At 39.0% G+C, this 15,863-nt stretch overlaps 1 protein-coding gene and 1 pseudogene across 5 annotated transcripts in view; one reads left to right on the top strand and one right to left on the bottom strand.

The window, feature by feature from the left end:
• The window catches only part of KCNT2 (potassium sodium-activated channel subfamily T member 2), a 358,057-nt gene that overhangs the window by 12,082 nt on the left and 330,112 nt on the right, over positions 1-15,863 (top strand). The window lies entirely within an intron of this gene.
• On the bottom strand, positions 5,923-6,486 carry LOC132483382 (large ribosomal subunit protein uL11m-like; annotated as a pseudogene).

Genomic DNA, 15,863 nt, shown 5'->3' with positions numbered 1-15,863 from the left:
AATTTTATAGTGTTTTCCATGGGACTGCACCAATTTACATTCCCATTAGCAGTGCACGAGGGTTCCCTTTTCTTCAAAACCTCTCCAACAGTTGTTATTTGTTATTTTGATAATAGCCATTCTGACAGGTGTGAAGTGATATCTCACTGTGATTTAATTTTTTTGAATTTTATTTTATTTTATTTTTTATACAGCAGGTCCTTATTAGTTATCTATTTTATACATATTAATGTATACATGTCAATCCCATCTCCCAATTCATCCCACCACCACCACCACCACCACCCCATTCACTGTGGTTTTGTTTAACTTTTTCCTGATGATTAATGATGCTGAGCATCTTGCCTTGGCCTTTTGGTCGTCTGTATGTCTTTTTGAAAAAAATGTCTATTCAGATTTTCTGTCCATATTTAAAATCAGATTGCTTGCTTTTTTGCTATTGAGTTGTATGAATTCTTTATATATTTTGGATATCAGTCCCTTATCAGATTTATCAGTTGCAAATATTTTCTCCTATTTGGTAGGCAGCCTTTTCAGTTTGTTGATGGTTTCCTTTCCTGTGTAGAAGCTTTTTAGTTTGAAGTAGTCCCACTTATTTAGTTTTGCTTTTGTTGCTTTTGCTTTTGGTGTCAGATTCAAAGTGATCACCAAGGCCTATGTCAAGACCTTACCACCTATGGTTTCTTCTAGGAGGTTCATAGTTTCAGGTCTTATGTTTAAGTCTTTAATCCACTTTGAGTTAATTTTTTGCATGGTGTAATATCATTGTCCAGTTTCATTCTTTTCATCGTGGCTGCCTAATTTCCCCAACACCATTTATTGAAGAGACTGTCCTTGCCCTAACTGTGTATTATTGCCTCCTTTGTTGTAAACTAATTGAACATATATACATGGGTTTATTTTTGGGTTCCCTATTCTGTTCCATCTATCTAGCGTCTGTTTTTGTTTTGTTTTGTTTTTTGTTTTTGTTTTGTTTTTGTTTGTTTTTTGCGGTACGCGGGCCTCTCACTGTTGTGGTCTCTCCCGTTGTGGAGCACGGGCTCCGGACGTGCAGGCTCAGCGGCCATGGCTCACGGGCCCAGCTGCTCCGCGGCATGTGGGATCTTCCTGGACCCGGGCATGAACCCGTGTCCCCTGCATTGGCAGGTGGACTCTCAACCACTGCGCCACCAGGGAAGCCCTAGTGTCTGTTTTTATACTAATACCTTACTCTTTTGATTACTATAGCTTTGTAACATAGTTTGGCATCAGAGAGCATGTTGCCTCCAGCTTTGTTCTTATTTCTCAAGATTGCTTTGGCTATTTGGGGTCTTTTATGATTCCATATAAATTTTAGGGTTGTTTGTTCTATTTCTGTGAAAAAACACCATTGGAATCTTGATAGGGATTGCATTGAGTCTCTAGATTACCTTGGGTGGTATGGACATTTTAACAATGTTAATTCTTCCAGTCTATGAGCACATAATATCTTCATTAATTTTTCCTAAACTGCTTTTTGAAATTTAGTCATTGTAGTTACTCACAGAAATCACTCCCCACCTCCCATGCTGATATCCACTTCATTGCCTTTGCTGGTATCACACCACGTTCTGAGGCTTCCTGGCATCTCTTCCTGTTCACGTCATCCCCCTGCTTCATGATTGGACCCAAAACCAAACACAGAGCCAGAGTTACTAATGAAATCTTTGAAATCACTCAGGCTATTCAATATATTTTACATATCATGATGTTGTTTTACAATTACTCACATGTTATTTCAGGTATAACATATAACTTTCTAGGGAAAAAGTCATGTCTTCAATTTATTTTGGATCTTCCTATATTGTTTAACACATGTGGTTTACACAAAGGCTCCAAGAATTTTAACTCTGTAATATAAGGAAGATATTTTTTAAAGAAAAAAAAGTCACAGCTATGAATATATATGTGCACCACATACATACATATATACATTATTATAATAAAAGTAGAAGATCATTTGAATTTGAGATGTTTTTCTCCATGGAAACAAAATAGTTTTTTAAAGCTCCTTCTAAACCCAGGTATGTAGTTTAAATCATTTGACTTGAAAATGCCATTCCCACTTCTAGTTTAATATTCACAAGAAGCTTTCCTTTCAAAAAGGCAAAGCAGAATGTGCTTCAGTCCATAATTCATACAGTGACAGTTCAAATGACTGTTAAAGTGAATTCTGAATTTTACATATAGGGCTGCTCAGTGAAAGCCATCAGTCTGCTTGACAGCCAGCAGTGCCATTGTCCAAGAGACTTGTGGAGGTGTTGAAAAGATCAGATAGGTAATGGTAGTAATACTTATATAATTGGGATGAACAGAAGGAATTCTTTTGGTCTTAAATAGTATAAAAAAAAGTTTTTTTTTTATTGAGGAATGGTGCTTATAATAGTTGAGTATGTTTAATTTTGCAGTGTTAGTGTGAATAGAATGATTTTCTAGAGGAATAAAAAATATGTGAAATATATCAGTGACAGTTATCTAACATGTTCCAAGTCTTAGAATAGAAGGAGGCAGATTCTTCCAAAACATGTATATTCCAATTATTATTCTATTTACCGAGTCAGATCTTTACCTGCTCTTTTTGTCCAATGGAATGAACACTTTTGATTTCACTTCATTCTCCTTTTCAGTATCAGAAAGAAACTTATAATACATCTCTTTACCACATGGCAGGTAGGAGAGAAACAAACTCTAGTCACTTACAGAAATATATAATTAAGTGTGTTTTTTTTAAAAAAGACTAATTAACATGTTCATTATAAAGTTGCTCTGACTTGCTGATTCTGTTCCTCCTACTACATATTCCAAGAAATGTCTCCTTTTAGTAAACCTGTATAATAAAGTGAGGGGAAGTTCCTCTGTGCATCTCAAATTGTGTTCACATTGAACTTATGCCTGCTACCATATGAGTTAGGATGATGTATGCGAGGTACTTGAATGATACAATCCCACGCTCATACCATCCTTGAGCTTATATTGTGTGGGAGACATAAGACATGCAAAATAACTCCCATAAAGTAGAACATGGTACAAGGGACAGTATTATGGGAGTATTAGAAAGAGCTTCTTGGAGAGTTTTAGAAAGGAAATTTTATATATTAGGATTCATGTATTAGACATAAAGTAGTAATGGCTAGCCCAAAGGTATGGTGGGTCTTCCATGGGGCATGTTCTAGGAAAAGATTCAGTAAGTAGACTAGATTGGACATAGTATAGGATACTTGTGGATCAATAATGGATATCAGTAGTTTGGGGGAAGACTGTAGGAGAACTTATATTGCCAAATTGAAGAGTGTGATTTTTTTTTTCTCTAGACTGTGGGGAATTATTGAAAGGTTTTGAATAAGAAAGTGGCGTGATTAAAATTGTAGCTTTAGAAACTATTGGAAGAGTAGGGAATTCATTAAGCTAGTTTAATGGGATAAAAGAGGTAGAGCAGTGATAGTGAAAAATGCCCCCCCCCAAAAAAAATTCAATAAAATACTTTGGAAGTGTCATTAACAAATGTGAAAGTGGATTGGGGTGAAGAATATCAATGTTGTGAAATGAGAGGAAATATGAAAAGAGGATCAATTTGGGTTAGTGTTTGTCATGTTTGTGCAATGCAACTTGACACTATTCACTGGGGTTATAAATTCTAGGGAGCAAAATCTCTAGTATCTAATTATGCCTTGCAAAACACCCAAGGAAGGTGCTCTTTAATATACACATTTTCATTATTGATAAAATTGAATTCAATTCATCAAGCAATAGTTAAGGCCTGACCATGAATTGTGGTCTGTGTTAAGCCTCTGAAAACAAAGAATAAGGTGTTCCCACCTTCATTTATCTTAGAAAGGAGAGAAGGACAAATAAACAAGCAATTATTGTGTAGCATACTACATAAAAAAAAAAGTATGAGCAAATTGTGGAGCTAGCACAGGGGAAAAAGAATTATGTGATGATATTATGTACATTAATACATAAAAAGCTATTATCTTGTATTTAATCCTTTTAAGATGTATTGGTTTTGTATTCTTCACAACATGTATGGAAAGGTAAACCAATCTCATGTTGCATTTTATAGGCAGAAACTCAACTAAAGATAATTTATTTTTATTTTTTTCTTCTATTTTTTATTGAGGTATAGTTCATTTACTATATTATGTTAGTTTCATGTGTACAGCATAGCAATTCAGTTATACATTCAGTTATACATATGTATATATCTATTCTTCTTCACATTCTCTTCCATTGTAGGTTATTACAAGATATTAAGTAGAGTTCCCTGTGCTATACAGTAGGTCCTTGTTGGTTACATATTTTATATATAGTAGTGTGTATATGTTAATCCCAACCTCCTAATTTATCCCTCCCCCACCCCCCTCTCCTTTTTGGGAACCATAGGTTTGTTTTCTATGTCTGTCTGTGAGTCTATTTCTTCAACTAAAGAGAATTTAAATGCCTGACACAATAGCAGAAAGTCTCTATTCTCTCAGTGGCAAATCCTAGAAAACCCAGCTAAGATACATGCAATAAAACAAGATGTCTGGAACTACTATAGTTTCAGAGTTGAATTTAGACCCCAGGATATGTCTGTTTTCTCCATGGCTTCCATTGACATTTGTTACTCTATCTCTGTCTCCTGGAGCTTGTCCCCTTGGTCCCTGAATGGCTCTTCTGGTTCCAGTGACAAAGTCAAGAGGTAGAGAAAAGAATTGTCCTTGTATTAAGCCCTTCTTTAAAGTGAGAAAAGCATTGCCAGAGGCATCCTGACAGATATGTTCTCATGTGCTGTTGGCTGGAGTTGCTTTGGGCTGTGCCCAAACCAAAACATGGCCAGAGCAATGAGACCTCTGGGGCTGGAGGCGGACTCAGCCTCCTCTGAAGAACTTTGCCACTTCAAGGTGTGCAAACAAAATCAGGTTTGTTTATGGGGAAAAAATATATGTGTGTGTTGGTGGGTGGGTGAGGAGGGATGGAGGTTAGGCAAGTGATATGGCTATTTGTGTGGGGAACCCATAATTCCAATTCTAAGTATAATTCTAAGTCTAATTCTTTAACTGTTTGATTGTTTGCCTTCATTTCTGAGCAGTTCTCAGAGGAAATTGTAATCTCAGCAGGTATCTTAAGTCTTCTCTTGATAAACAGAATGGTCTAATATGGGAAGGTTCTTAAATTCCCTTATGAAAATTATAATGTTATAAGTACTTCCCTGGCGGTCCAAGGTTAAGACTCTGCACTTCCACTACAGGGGGCATGGGTTCGATCCCTGGTCCTGAACTAAGATACTGCACGCTGCACAGTGCGGCCAAAAAACCAAAACAAAACAAACAAGACAATTATAATGTTATAAACACTGCACTAACCTGTAACTGGGCCCTTTGGAAAATTGTGAGCCACTGTAAATCATCCCTATGTTATGGTAGTTAACGGGTCTTGAGAGTGGAAAACTTCTTTATACAGAATCACCATTTAATCATATAGGTGTTGAGGAAGTTTTGGTATTTTTGGTGCTGATAGTAGATAATAAGGAAGGGAATACAGATATATGGATAGATAGATCTATATCTATATCTATATATAATATAGATATATGAGGTATAGCTGAGGTGAATGCTTCCTTACTGCCAGATGATATTACTCAAAATATCAATTTAGAAGCAGGAGCTTTGTTTTATCTAAAATTTTAAAGTAGACCAACCACACCAACCCCCCTCACTGAAAGTTCATTCTTTACCTGAAAAAACACATCCTACATTATCTGGAAGAGCAGTGGAGAGACGGAAGGTCCTGCCAGGTTACGGGGAAACAGGTGGGCTGAACTCTGCCAGGGAGAGGTCAGGTTGATGTGACCTCCCTTCCTCCCCTCTAGCTCAGCCTTCCCAACTGGCACCCTTCAGAATCCTGGAGGGTGAGGGACAGGGGTCACTTCTTGGCAGCTTCTGCCTGGGCTGCCAAATCTGCCTCTTTCTGAGCAGCCAGGAGCAGGGCTCGCTCCTTCAAGGCTCTCTCCTTCTGGAAAGCTGCCAGCTCTTCAGAATGGAGGTCCTTCACCACACAAATGCCCAGGGACTGGGCAGATCCAATGATGGAGAGGACGGGGCACGTCCTGCAGGGCAAAGGCGTTATCCTGAGCTTTGACGCCGGCGATCTCCTACACATGCTTCAGTGGCACCAGGCCTGCCATTTCTTTCCCTGTGTGTGGGGCCCCCTTCTCAATCCCAGAAGCTGCCTCCAGGAAGTAGGAAGCAGTGGGTTGGCCAATTTTGATTTCAAATGCCCTGTTAGGCTTCACAAAAATCTTGGTAGGCAGAGAAATGCCTTCTTTGATGTCCTTGGTCTTCTCATTGAACTCCTTACAGAACTGGTTGACAGAAACGCCTTGCTGACCCAGGACGGGGCCTGGCGGTGGCCCGGGCCGATGGTCTAGATCATGCCGCTGACCTCAGGCTTCCTGAGGGCCTGAGTGGCCTGGCTTAGCCTTGACATGATGTGGAGTTCCCGGCCTTAGTTCATTTCAGGTCTACAGCAAGGAGGAAGTGGTGGGGAGGAAGACGGGGGGGACAGGGACACCTTCTAAAACCTGCACTGGCCTGCATCCCAGTGACTACAGCACTTTATCTCTTTCTTGGAACAAGTCATCTGACAATTATAATATGTTCTTCTCATTAATAAATCTGGGGTCTTGCAGTAGCAGGCATCTCTTGATCACGTATGGCAGGTGTGGAATTTTTATATAGTTCCTTTTATAATTTTGCTGATCTGGCATATTTAAGATGAATTATGAGAAAGAGGGACCATCACTGATCAGGTAATGCTTGAAAAGAAGTAGTGCACTTAGACTTATTCCTTTTAATATCTTCTTTAACATTTTGGTGATTTCCCAAATCTAGCGGGCCATGCTGTTTTTAAAACAACAGTGGCTACAAAAATGTTTTCTCTGGTATAGGAATGAGGACAGAAAAGTTGCTCTGTGCTGGTAGCAACAAAAATGGAAAAGATGAACAAATCACACATAGACCTTGACTGCTAGTAAAAGCTAATGATGTAAATGAATAATAGTCAGGTTTTTATTATTTCAAGTAAATCATCACATTTATGACATACTACTCCCAAGACAATAGGGCAGCAGCTTTTAGTTTTAAATATTTTATTTTTTTCCTGTTTTTTGTTTTCCTGCATATTTCATCCCCATTCAAGTACTATTTAATTCACATTCACATTGAAGTATAAAAGCTGAGATATTCAAAAGCCACTCACTCTTGGGAATTCCCTGGCAGTCCAGTGGTTAGGACTCCATGCTTCCACTGCCAGTGGCCCAGGTTCAATCCCTGGTCGGGGATCTAAGATCCCGCATGCCTCGTGGCACGGCCAAGAAAAGAAAAAAAAGCCACTCCCTCTTGAAATAGTACTTAGTAACTGTGTGGTCTTGGGCAATTATTTAATCTCTGTAGTTATCAGAGTCCTCAGCTATAAAATGAGGGTAATAATCTTACTGCCTTTGGGAGTGAGATAAAGTAGCTTTGAAAAACCTGAATCTTGATAGTGAAAGTTTATTGCTGTTTTTTGTTTCCTAGGTTTTGAGTCTATTTTAACAAAATATGGTGATTGTGCTTTGGAGAGTCAAGCTCCAAGGTGAGGAATTCTTTCTTTCATTAGTCACAGACAACGAGACTTTTGTTCTTCCATGAGCACTTATTAAATACTGCAGTTAAGAGATCAAGGGAAGGACCTGTGAAAAATATATAGTTTGTTATGGTGAGATATAGTGGAAGAAATTGTAAATTGTACTAGTTACTGTTTAAAAATTTTTTTTTCCTCTATTTTTATTTTAGTAGCTGTCCTGACTATTTTCCTCTGGCTGTATATTTCTCTCCACTTGTCTTCCTGGAATCTTAAGCAAAATTCCATTATGGAATCTTGAAGCCAATTAATTTCACCCTGAGTCCCAAGGTTCCTATTCTAGCAAAGCCTATCAATTTACTATTAACAAAAAATTCAGTTAAGGAAAAAAGGATTTTCCTTCTGACAACAGTATTTCTAGTCGTGGCAATGTTTGGTGATATACTTTTCTGGGAATATGTTCATTCATCTGTGTTCTCTTTGTCTTATCCCCACACTCTGCTGATTTAACTGTGTAGACACTGTCCTCTCTGCTAACCCTACTTTCTTCGGAATCTTCTGGAATTCCTGCACCATCATAAATACATTTTCTCACACATGCAGTACTTTTCAAAGAGAGTCCACTGCATCTGCTTATTTTATTTTATTTTTTAAAATTTTTATCGGAGTACAGTTGATTTACAATGTTGTGTTAGTTTTCCATGTACAGCAAAATGAATCAGTTATACATATACATATATCCACGCTTTTTTAGATTTCCCAAATAGTCCATTACAGAGTATTGAGAAGAGTTCCCTGTGCTATACAGCAGGTTCTTATTAGTTATCCATTTTATATATAGTCGTGTGTATATGTCAATCCCAGTCTCCCAGTTTATCCCTCCCCCCTCTTCTCCCCAGGTAACCATAAGTTTGTTTTCTACATCCGTGACTCTACTTCTGTTTTGTAAGTAAGTTCATTTGTACCCTTTTTTTAGATTCTACGTATAAGCGATATCATATGATATTTGTCTTTTTGTGTCTTACTTCACTCAATATCTAGGTCCATCCATGATGCTGCATCTGCTTATTTTAAATCTTTTTTTAAAAAAAATAAATTTATTTATTTATTGGCTGCATTGGGTCTTCGTTGCTGCGTGCGGGCTTTCTCTAGTTGCAGCAAGTGAGGGCTGCTCTTCATTGCCTTGCGTGGGCTTCTCATTGAGGTGGCTTCTCTTGTTGAAGAGCATGGGCTTTAGGCACGTGGGCTTCAGTAGTTGTGGCACGTGGGCTCAGTAGTTGTGACTTGCGGGCTCTAGAGCACAGGCTCAGTAGTTGCAGCGCATGGGCTTACTTGCTTTGAGGCATGTGGGATCTTCCCAGACCAGGGCTCGAACCCGAGTCCCCTGCATTGGCAGGCGGATTCTTAACCACTGTGCCACCAGGGAAGTCTGCATATGCTTATTTTAATAGGAACCAAGCTGTAACGTGAACATCTTTTCCATGAAAACCACCCATTTTCACACTGTTCGCCTCATACCACAGGTCTGGGGGTGTGTTGCTGACCTTATAAATTATAGACCGTTATAATTTATAATGGTGAATTTTTTTTTATTATGACCTTTGTTTTTTCCTCATCACTGTGTTCTCCCAACTTTTTAGTGGTTCTTTCATAGTCATGAAGGGTATGGATACAGCTTCCATTTTTTCTTCTCATCCCAGATTCTGCTATTCCCCTTTTCAGGTTCCTTACCTTAGTAAACGACCCTTTTGGGATCTTGCCTCTGTGGTTCCTTTATTTTGATGACTTTCACATCCAGCTTTCTTCAGCATCCTCTTATAAGGCTGGACCCTCCTGTGACCAGAATTGCTTTACCCTGCAACCTCCCACTGTATGACTTCTTGTCCTTGCAGCCCTCATGTCTTCACTGGCACCAAACTGATTCACTTTCACCTGTCAGCAAGAGCTTCAGTCCCTTTCCATTCCACTTCTAGGATTCTCACCATTCATTTCTAGCCTCTGTTTTTCTTCTCTGCCTCTTATTTATCTTCCACTTCCTGTACTTCTTTTTGTCTTACTGCTCTACTGACACTTCTGTTAGAGTTTCTGATCATTATTATGCCATATCCAATGAACAGTTTTCTCTGATTCTCCTCTTCTTCTTTCTTGATATCTCTCTCTCTCTCTCTCTTTTTAAAATTTTTTTTTAAATTTTTTTTTTTTTTTTTTTTTTTTTTTTTTTTTTTTGGCAGCACCACACCACTGCTTGTGGGATCTTAGTTCCCTGACCAGGGATTGAAACTGGGTCCTGGCAGTGAAAGCACAGTATCCTAACCATTGAACCACCAGGGAATTCCCAAAACCTCCTTCTCTTGATTTCTACATCATTCTCCTTTAGTTTATGTCCTGTACGTTCCTTCTTAGTTCTCCTTTATAGGTTTTCCTTTCTTTTACTTACTCCTAAAAATTATGGTTTACAAAGGGCCCTTTCTTGTTGTTTTACTCTCTTCAATTCTTACCTCTTTCTAGTTCATTTCACTCAAATTTTAGTAACTTTAATGATGTATTGATGATTTCCAAATCTCTATATTTGTCTTGCTCCTCTATGTAAATTTATATATACCTAAAATTGTATTTACCTTTTCCCATTGAGCGTCTTTGCATAGCTGACGTTCAAGAGATGCCTCAGTGTAGAATGTCCAAAATTAATTTTGTCGGGCTTCACTGGTGGCGCAGTGGTTGAGAGTCCGCCTGCCGATGCAGGGGACACGGGTTTGTGCCCCGGTCTGGGAAGATCCCACATGCCGTGGAGCAGCTGGGCCCGTGAGCCATGGCCGCTGAGCCTGCGTGTCTGGAGCCTGTGCTCCACAACGGGAGAGGCCACAAGAGTGAGAGGCCCGCGTACCCCCCCCCCAAAAAAAATTAATTTTGCCTCTTTACAACTATCTCTTCTCTGGTATTTTGTTTTGGGGGAATGGTAGCAACACACAACCAGCTGCCCAAACCAGGAGCGTGAAATTCTAACTAAACCTTAGTTTAGTGTGAGTCTCACTGATTCAGCTCATAGATGGCTCATGTAAATGTCTCCATTTTAGTTCTTACTTCTATAATGGATGCGGGCATCCTCCTCACCTAGACCATTGAGAGTTGTCTTAATTTTTTTGACTCAGGATTTCTATCTCTGGCTGATGTCTGAGAGCTCCTCAGTCTGGAAGGAGTGACCACCTCTGGAGACTTCCCACTCCCCCTACACCCTACCACCCAGCCATATCTTTGACCAGCCATTACTTACTTATTAGCCTTTGTCTCAGCATGTTTAGGAAGACTTTCTTTTCTATAGACCTCTATTCTCATAATCCTCTATATTTTACTCTTTCCCAGCCTTCATCAAACTTTATTCTACTTTTTTTCTAGTTTGGGTAAGCTTATGCAGGTTAAGCATGCAGTGATGCATCACTGCAAAGTAAATGATGTGGTGGTGAGAGAACAATTCAGAGTGCTGGGTCTTTGAACCAAGCCCAGTCCAAGATGCCCTGTCTTGAGTGTTTGTTGGAGGTACTAAGATAGTGGTCAGACTGAAGAAACTGGGAACTTGACCTTCTTTGGTAAGGCAGCTTGCACAATTTGCCCTCTGTGCTTCTACCTAATCCCCCAAATCCTCTCAAATCTCAGCTTCACTTCTGCAAATTCACTTTGCCTGTTTGCATAAAAAGGAAAGTAACTCTTTTTGTTTAATACTGAAGGTGCCCACATTAGACATTTCATTTTTGTTGTTGTTGTTGGTTTTTATTAAAGTGAAGTATAGTTGATTTACAATTTTATGCTAGTTTCAGGTGAACATTAAAGTGACTTAGTTCTAACTTTCAGGTCATTACAAGATATTGAATGTAGTTCCCTGTACTGTAGATCCTTGTTACTTACCTGTTTTATGTTATAGTACTGTTGGTTAATTCCATACTCCTAATGTATCTCTGCCTCTCTCCCTCTCCCCTTTGGTAACCATAAATTTGTTTTCTACGTCTGTGAGTCTGTTTCTGTTTTGTAAATAGATTCATTTGTATACTTTTTTAGATTCCACATATAAGTGATATCATGTAATATTTGTCTCTCCTTATCTGACTTACTTCACTCAGTATGGCAATCTCTAGGTCCATTCATGTAGCTGCAAATGGCATTATTTCATTCCTTTTTATGACTGAGTAATATTCCATTGTATATATGCCACATCTTCTTAAACCAGTTGTCTGTTGTTGGTCACTTGGGTTGTTTCTACATCTTGGCTATTGTATATAGTGCTGCTATGAACACTGGGGTGTAAGACCTTGCATTTTTAACCCATGACAATAATTATACATTATCAGAAGTTATAATTTATTTCTTACCATATTGAGTCTAAAGAGAGAGCTTAAAGTGTCAGATAGGGTGATGTGCCTTTTCCTTGCGTTTTCCCACAAGATTTCCTCCCTCACATTTTTTAAAGTTTAAGATAACATACAAATTTAAAGTAATAAATAGATAAATAGATAAAAGAATGCAGTGCCTTTGAAAGCATATGGATTTGGGAAGTTACAAAAATGAAATACTTAGGAAAAATATCTCCTGCTTCCCACTCCCTAAATATGTAAAAACAATTTTTCTATTATCTAAAAAAGTGAAGCACTGCAACCTAATCTATATTTTCTTGCCACAGATTAGCATTTATGTGATCTTATACTAAGCCTTTGTGATATTAATAGCTAAAAAATGCTAAAAAATATTGTATTCCATATAGACTGATGTTTAAATGTTTAATCTGTTGTAAAATCTTGCTTGTTTTGTAAATAGCTGTAGTTGCTCTAATTCCTTGAGAATAAATGACCTGGTTTTGAAAAAGTGTTTTTATCAAAATACATGTACATTGTTCAAAAAGTCAGCAGTTATCCTAAGGCTTAGAATAAGAAAACAAGACCAACAAAAACAGTTGGCCTGGGACTTCCCTGGTGGTGCAGTGGTTAAGGATCCGCCTGCCAATGCAAGGGACACGGGTTCGAGTGCTGGTCTGGGAAGATCCCATATGCCACAGAGCAACTAAGTCCATGTGCCACAGCTACTGAGCCTGTGTTCTAGAGCCCACGAGCCACAACTACTGAGCCTGCACACCCAGAACCCATGCTCTGTCCACAGCAAGAGACGCCACCACAATGAGAAGCCCGCGCGCCTAGAGCCCGCGCACCACAATGAAGTGTAGCCCCTGCTGGCCGCAACTAGAGAAAACCCACGGGAAGCAACGAAGACCCAACGCAGCCAAAAATAAATAAATAAATAAATTTATTGAAACCAAACATTTGGCCCCTGCCATCATGTTATCAGCCCTTCCATGGTTTACCTCTCAGACAGAAACACTTCAGTCTTTTACCTGTTTCTTCTATAGAGTTTTTAACTCACTGTAGTATATTTCTTAGTTTTTCAATTTCAGGCAGTATTTGTTGACTTCCTTCTGTAGAAGATGAGGAGTTAGAAGTCCAATTACATCACCAATGCACACACCTTCCACTCCCATCCCCCCACTATAGTCCTCCTTGCTTAGGGGATGCCAAGGATGTATATTTTATGACTATTGAAATATTGCTCAGAGCTGAGTAATGTAGTAATGTATTATGATTAACTTTTTCTTATTCAGATTTTTTGCTTCTTAGGAATTTAATCATTTTCATTTTGGGGGTTTGTTGGTTTGTTTGCCTAGTTTTCCCACAATACTCTAGCAGAACTATATATAAAGGCTTCCTCAGTGTGGTCAAACACATCAGGGATTGTATCAGTCAGGATGGTTCAGGTTGTGCTAAGGTCAGAAACAGCCTCAAATCCTCACTTGTTCTCTGTGGAGCTACTCAGGTACCCCTTGCCCTCCCACTGAACCACCTTCATGCTTCATTCTGGACTCAACTCTTTCTGCTTCTTTTCTCTCTGTTGATCTGGGACTTCAGTTCAGATGACTCCATCATCTTGGGGGTTCTCCTCATTTTCTCATATTGGAATCTCTTATTTTCTAATTTTGTTTACTCCTTTTTGTTGGTGGAATACATCTTCCAGAAGCTTCCTGAGAAAGGGTTTTTAAAAGGAAAGATTTTGAGCTTGGACATGTCTAAAAATTTTGCTATTCTACCATTACGTGTGACTAAATACAAAATTTATTTTGGAAAATTATTTCCTTTTAGAATTTGGAAGGAACTGTTCCACTGTCTTATTTTCCTGTGCTGCTGTTGAGAACCCCATGATCATTTGAATGTGACTCTAGGTATTGAAAACTTTCATCTCCATTCTTCTGATAGTTCATGATGATGTACCTCGGTGCAGGTCTTTTTATTATTACATTTCATTAATTTAGTAGTGAATGACCAAAAATTAACTGTAAGCTCTATGAATGGATGGGATTTGTTGCCTGTGGACTTTACTGGGGATGATATGGAGAGGAGCTGACTGTTTCTTTGTCATTGTCCCCTTCCCCCGCCCCCACCCCCTGCCCCCATCTGTAGTTCTTACCTCTTGGGCTAGTTTGTCCAGATTTGAATCCTCTAAATCTTGGAAATGAAGTCATTTATACATTAACTTACAATAGCAGCCTTTAACATAAGCCCTCTGTCTTGGACAGTGCCACCTCCCTCCCCACTTTCTGTTCTCCCTGGTCTACCCTGGTCCACCCTGGTCTGACCTCTTTCATCGTCCAGTGTTCTGGGGGTCAGGGAATGATATTTGCCTAACTGTGTGTGAGGGAGCAGGGGATGTTGGTACGAATAGACCTTTTATCCACTCTGTTTTCTCACCAGCCCTTCCTCTACTCCCAAGGTTCCCACTTCCCAGTAACTTGGTCTTTCCAGGTACAAAGGTACTTCTTGTCCTTCTGTGTTATCTAACATCTGTGTCAATTCTGGAGCAGCTTCAGTTGACTCGTTTTTCTGCTAATGATGGAGTCTGTAATGACTACTCATCTCTAAATTTTGCTTACTAATGAAAACTTTTTCTAATATCAATCTCTGTGCCTTGAGCTCTGTTCTCTTCTATCAGTGATCTAGGACAGCAAATAAGTAATACATAGCATTAAGTAAAATCTTACAACATCCTGAAAGCAGTGCAGATTACATTTCTCATGGCTTGTTGTCCTTTTTTCCTAATGAGGAAAGTATCCACAAACTCTAAAATAGCACATGTGAGAAGGAAACAAAGAACTTGAACTTCAAAGGATTGTACTTTCTGGTTTCTTTGCATTCCTAGTGATTTTTTTTTCCTAGTGATTTTGTATTGGATTCCAAACATTGTGAATTCTATCTTTTGAGACAGATACTTTATATTTCTGTAAATATTCTGAGCTTTATTTTGGAATGTTGTTATTTGGAAACTGTTTGATCCTTTCAGGTCTTGCTTTTGAAATTTGTCAGGCAGCCCCAGAGCAGTGCTCAGACTAAGGTTTATTATTTCCTGCTACTGAGGCAAGACACTTTGAGTCCTCTAGCCCTGGGCATCCTGAGTTTCTGCAGGCTATTTTGTGTAAGTCTGGGTACAGTTCCTGACCCTGTGTTCTTTGCCAGGCACTGTTACCACTGGTTCTTTCCCAGCCTTAGTTTCCTGGCATGAATGTGATAATCAGCAGTCAGCTGAGTACTTGAGAATATATGCTTATCTCCAGAATTTTTCCCCTGTGCAGCCTTCTTCTCTCTGGTCCTGAATCCTGTGATTTCTAGCTGCCTTGGTTTTTCCAGACACTTTGCTCTGTCTTCTCAGTTCAGAGGCTGCCAGGCTCCATCTGGATCTTCCTGTCTGTGAGCAACTTTCTCAAAGCAGTTACAGTAAACCGAGGCAACTGTAGGGCTCACCTCGTTTGTTTCTCGTCTTTCTGGGAATACCATCCTCTGTTGCCTGAGGTTCATTGCCTTGAAATTTTGTGTGTGTGTGTGTGTGTTGTCAGTCTTTTTGTTGTTTCTGGGGTGTGTGTGTGTGGATCTGGTGTCTGTTACTCTATCTAAGCCAGTAGAAGCTACAGGATAGATGTTGGTTTTTAACTGATTATCACTGTACACATTCTTATAAGAACTCTATATTTTCTTCTAGCAGTTGATACACTAAGAGCAATCTGTTAGTATAATCAGATAAAAATGGCAAAATTCCTTCAAGTAATTTTTTTTCTCTGTTCAATGTGTCATCAAAAGTCCTTACATGGATATTTACTTAGAAATTCTTTGTGCAAAGACAACAAGAGTTGATCACTTTTTTTTCAAGAAAATGCTTTGCTG

The sequence above is a fragment of the Mesoplodon densirostris genome, chromosome 2 (assembly GCF_025265405.1).
Source record: "Mesoplodon densirostris isolate mMesDen1 chromosome 2, mMesDen1 primary haplotype, whole genome shotgun sequence".
NCBI classification, from domain to species: Eukaryota; Metazoa; Chordata; class Mammalia; order Artiodactyla; family Ziphiidae; genus Mesoplodon; species Mesoplodon densirostris.
Note: the sequence above shows the minus strand (reverse complement) of the source record. Positions and strands in the feature narration are given on the sequence as shown.